Raw genomic sequence first — 5,352 nt, 5'->3', positions numbered from 1 at the left:
GTGACTGTCCCCTGTAGGGAGCCTGGTGTGACTGTCCCCTGTAGGGAGCCTGGTGTGACTGTCCCCTGTTTGGAGCCTGATGTGACTGTCCCCTGTAGGGAGCCTGGTGGTCGCGTGTAGGGAGCCTGGTGTGACTGTCCCCTGTAGGGAGCCTGGTGTGACTGTCCCCTGTAGGGAGCCTGGTGTGACTGTCCCCTGTTTGGAGCCTGGTGTGACTGTCTCCTGTAGGGAGCCTGGTGTGACTATCCCCTGTAGGGAGCCTGGTGTGACTGTCCCCTGTTTGGAGCCTGATGTGACTGTTCCCCTGTAGGGAGCCTGGTGGTCTGCGTGTAGGGAGCTCTGGTGTTGACTGTCTCCTGTAGGGAGCCTGGTGTGGACTGTCCCCTGTAGGGACCCTGGTGTGACTGTCCCCTGTAGAGAGCCTGGTGTGACTGTCCCCTGTAGGGAGCCTGGTGTGACTGTCCCCTGTAGGGAGCCTGGTGTGACTGTCCCCTGTAGGGAGCCTGGTGTGACTGTCCCCTGTAGGGAGCCTGGTGTGACTGTCCCCTGTAGGGAGCCTGGTGTGACTGTCTCCTGTAGGGAGCCTGGTGTGACTGTCCCCTGTTTGGAGCCTGGTGTGACTGTCCCCCGTAGAGATCCTGGTGTGACTGTCCCCTGTAGGGAGCCTGGTGTGACTGTCCCCTGTAGGGAACCTGGTGTGATTGTCCCCTGTAGGGAGCCTGGTGGTCCCCTGTAGAGAGGCTGGTGTGACTGTCCCCTGTTTGGAGCCTGGTGTGATTGTCCCCTGTAAGGAGCCTGGTGTCAATGTCCCCTGTTTGGAGCCTGGTGTGACTGTCACCTGTAGGGAGCCTGGTGTGACTGTCCCCTGTAGAGAGGCTGGTGTGACTGTCCCCTGTAGGGAGCCTGGTGTGACTGTCCCCTGTAGGGAGCCTGGTGTGACTGTCCCCTTTAGGGAGCCTGGTGTGAATCTCCCCTGTTTGGAGCCTGGTGTGACTGTCCCCCGTAGAGAGCCTGGTGTGACTGTCCCCTGTAGGGAGCCTGGTGTGACTGTCCCCTGTAGGGAGCCTGGTGTGACTGTCCCCCGTAGAGAGCCTGGTGTGACTGTCCCCTGTAGGGAGCCTGGTGTGACTGTCCCCTGTAGGGAGCCTGGTGTGACTGTCCCCTGTTTGGAGCCTGGTGTGACTGTCCCCCGTAGAGAGCCTGGTGTGACTGTCCCCTGTAGGGAGCCTGGTGTGACTGTCCCCTGTAGGGAACCTGGTGTGATTGTCCCCTGTAGGGAGCCTGGTGGTCCCCTGTAGAGAGGCTGGTGTGACTGTCCCCTGTTTGGAGCCTGGTGTGATTGTCCCCTGTAAGGAGCCTGGTGTCACTGTCCCCTGTTTGGAGCCTGGTGTGACTGTCCCCTGTAGGGAGCCTGGTGTGACTGTCCCCTGTAGAGAGGCTGGTGTGACTGTCCCCTGTAGGGAGCCTGGTGTGACTGTCCCCTGTTTGGAGCCTGATGTGACTGTCCCCTGTAGGGAGCCTGGTGGTCGCGTGTAGGGAGCCTGGTGTGACTGTCCCCTGTAGGGAGCCTGGTGTGACTGTCCCCTGTAGGGAGCCTGGTGTGACTGTCCCCTGTAGGGAGCCTGGTGTGACTGTCCCCTGTTTGGAGCCTGATGTGACTGTCCCCTGTAGGGAGCCTGATGTGACTGTCCCCTGTAGGGAGCCTGGTGTGACTGTCTCCTGTAGGGAGCCTGGTGTGACTGTCCCCTGTAGGGAGCCTGGTGTGACTGTCCCCTGTTTGGAGCCTGATGTGACTGTCCCCTGTAGGGAGCCTGGTGGTCGCGTGTAGGGAGCCTGGTGTGACTGTCTCCTGTAGGGAGCCTGGTGTGACTGTCCCCTGTAGGGAGCCTGATGTGACTGTCCCCTGTAGGGAGCCTGATGTGACTGTCCCCTGTAGGGAGCCTGGTGTGACTGTCTCCTGTAGGGAGCCTGGTGTGACTGTCCCCTGTAGGGAGCCTGGTGTGACTGTCCCCTGTAGCCTGGTGTGACTGTCCCCTGTAGGGAGCCTGGTGTGACTGTCCCCTGTAGGGAGCCTGGTGTGACTGTCCCCTGTAGGGAGCCTGGTGTGACTGTCTCCTGTAGGGAGCCTGGTGTGACTGTCCCCTGTTTGGAGCCTGGTGTGACTGTCCCCCGTAGAGATCCTGGTGTGACTGTCCCCTGTAGGGAGCCTGGTGTGACTGTCCCCTGTAGGGAACCTGGTGTGATTGTCCCCTGTAGGGAGCCTGGTGGTCCCCTGTAGAGAGGCTGGTGTGACTGTCCCCTGTTTGGAGCCTGGTGTGATTGTCCCCTGTAAGGAGCCTGGTGTCAATGTCCCCTGTTTGGAGCCTGGTGTGACTGTCACCTGTAGGGAGCCTGGTGTGACTGTCCCCTGTAGAGAGGCTGGTGTGACTGTCCCCTGTAGGGAGCCTGGTGTGACTGTCCCCTGTAGGGAGCCTGGTGTGACTGTCCCCTTTAGGGAGCCTGGTGTGAATCTCCCCTGTTTGGAGCCTGGTGTGACTGTCCCCCGTAGAGAGCCTGGTGTGACTGTCCCCTGTAGGGAGCCTGGTGTGACTGTCCCCTGTAGGGAGCCTGGTGTGACTGTCCCCTGTTTGGAGCCTGGTGTGACTGTCCCCCGTAGAGAGCCTGGTGTGACTGTCCCCTGTAGGGAGCCTGGTGTGACTGTCCCCTGTAGGGAACCTGGTGTGATTGTCCCCTGTAGGGAGCCTGGTGGTCCCCTGTAGAGAGGCTGGTGTGACTGTCCCCTGTTTGGAGCCTGGTGTGATTGTCCCCTGTAAGGAGCCTGGTGTCACTGTCCCCTGTTTGGAGCCTGGTGTGACTGTCCCCTGTAGGGAGCCTGGTGTGACTGTCCCCTGTAGAGAGGCTGGTGTGACTGTCCCCTGTAGGGAGCCTGGTGTGACTGTCCCCTGTAGGGAGCCTGGTGTGACTGTCCCCTGTAGGGAGCCTGGTGTGAATGTCCCCTGTTTGGAGCCTGGTGTGACTGTCCCCCGTAGAGAGCCTGGTGTGACTGTCCCCTGTAGGGAGCCTGGTGTGACTGTCCCCTGTAGGGAGCCTGGTGTGACTGTCCCCCGTAGAGAGCCTGGTGTGACTGTCCCCTGTAGGGAGCCTGGTGTGACTGTCCCCTGTAGGGAGCCTGGTGTGACTGTCCCCTGTTTGGAGCCTGGTGTGACTGTCCCCCGTAGAGAGCCTGGTGTGACTGTCCCCTGTAGGGAGCCTGGTGTGACTGTCCCCTGTAGGGAACCTGGTGTGATTGTCCCCTGTAGGGAGCCTGGTGGTCCCCTGTAGAGAGGCTGGTGTGACTGTCCCCTGTTTGGAGCCTGGTGTGATTGTCCCCTGTAAGGAGCCTGGTGTCACTGTCCCCTGTTTGGAGCCTGGTGTGACTGTCCCCTGTAGGGAGCCTGGTGTGACTGTCCCCTGTAGAGAGGCTGGTGTGACTGTCCCCTGTAGGGAGCCTGGTGTGACTGTCCCCTGTTTGGAGCCTGATGTGACTGTCCCCTGTAGGGAGCCTGGTGGTCGCGTGTAGGGAGCCTGGTGTGACTGTCCCCTGTAGGGAGCCTGGTGTGACTGTCCCCTGTAGGGAGCCTGGTGTGACTGTCCCCTGTAGGGAGCCTGGTGTGACTGTCCCCTGTTTGGAGCCTGATGTGACTGTCCCCTGTAGGGAGCCTGATGTGACTGTCCCCTGTAGGGAGCCTGGTGTGACTGTCTCCTGTAGGGAGCCTGGTGTGACTGTCCCCTGTAGGGAGCCTGGTGTGACTGTCCCCTGTTTGGAGCCTGATGTGACTGTCCCCTGTAGGGAGCCTGGTGGTCGCGTGTAGGGAGCCTGGTGTGACTGTCTCCTGTAGGGAGCCTGGTGTGACTGTCCCCTGTAGGGAGCCTGATGTGACTGTCCCCTGTAGGGAGCCTGATGTGACTGTCCCCTGTAGGGAGCCTGGTGTGACTGTCTCCTGTAGGGAGCCTGGTGTGACTGTCCCCTGTAGGGAGCCTGGTGTGACTGTCCCCTGTAGCCTGGTGTGACTGTCCCCTGTAGGGAGCCTGGTGTGACTGTCCCCTGTAGGGAGCCTGGTGTGACTGTCCCCTGTAGGGAGCCTGGTGTGACTGTCTCCTGTAGGGAGCCTGGTGTGACTGTCCCCTGTTTGGAGCCTGGTGTGACTGTCCCCCGTAGAGATCCTGGTGTGACTGTCCCCTGTAGGGAGCCTGGTGTGACTGTCCCCTGTAGGGAACCTGGTGTGATTGTCCCCTGTAGGGAGCCTGGTGGTCCCCTGTAGAGAGGCTGGTGTGACTGTCCCCTGTTTGGAGCCTGGTGTGATTGTCCCCTGTAAGGAGCCTGGTGTCAATGTCCCCTGTTTGGAGCCTGGTGTGACTGTCACCTGTAGGGAGCCTGGTGTGACTGTCCCCTGTAGAGAGGCTGGTGTGACTGTCCCCTGTAGGGAGCCTGGTGTGACTGTCCCCTGTAGGGAGCCTGGTGTGACTGTCCCCTGTAGGGAGCCTGGTGTGACTCTCCCCTGTTTGGAGCCTGGTGTGACTGTCCCCCGTAGAGAGCCTGGTGTGACTGTCCCCTGTAGGGAGCCTGGTGTGACTGTCCCCTGTAGGGAGCCTGGTGTGACTGTCCCCTGTTTGGAGCCTGGTGTGACTGTCCCCCGTAGAGAGCCTGGTGTGACTGTCCCCTGTAGGGAGCCTGGTGTGACTGTCCCCTGTAGGGAACCTGGTGTGATTGTCCCCTGTAGGGAGCCTGGTGGTCCCCTGTAGAGAGGCTGGTGTGACTGTCCCCTGTTTGGAGCCTGGTGTGATTGTCCCCTGTAAGGAGCCTGGTGTCACTGTCCCCTGTTTGGAGCCTGGTGTGACTGTCCCCTGTAGGGAGCCTGGTGTGACTGTCCCCTGTAGAGAGGCTGGTGTGACTGTCCCCTGTAGGGAGCCTGGTGTGACTGTCCCCTGTTTGGAGCCTGATGTGACTGTCCCCTGTAGGGAGCCTGGTGGTCGCGTGTAGGGAGCCTGGTGTGACTGTCCCCTGTAGGCAGCCTGGTGTGACTGTCCCCTGTAGGGAGCCTGGTGTGACTGTCCCCTGTAGGGAGCCTGGTGTGACTGTCCCCTGTTTGGAGCCTGATGTGACTGTCCCCTGTAGGGAGCCTGGTGTGACTGTCTCCTGTAGGGAGCCTGGTGTGACTGTCCCCTGTAGGGAGCCTGGTGTGACTGTCCCCTGTTTGGAGCCTGATGTGACTGTCCCCTGTAGGGAGCCTGGTGGTCGCGTGTAGGGAGCCTGGTGTGACTGTCTCCTGTAGGGAGCCTGGTGTGACTGTCCCCTGTAGGGAGCCTGATGTG

The sequence above is a fragment of the Salvelinus namaycush genome, chromosome 19 (assembly GCF_016432855.1).
Source record: "Salvelinus namaycush isolate Seneca chromosome 19, SaNama_1.0, whole genome shotgun sequence".
Taxonomy (NCBI): domain Eukaryota; kingdom Metazoa; phylum Chordata; class Actinopteri; order Salmoniformes; family Salmonidae; genus Salvelinus; species Salvelinus namaycush.
Note: the sequence above shows the minus strand (reverse complement) of the source record.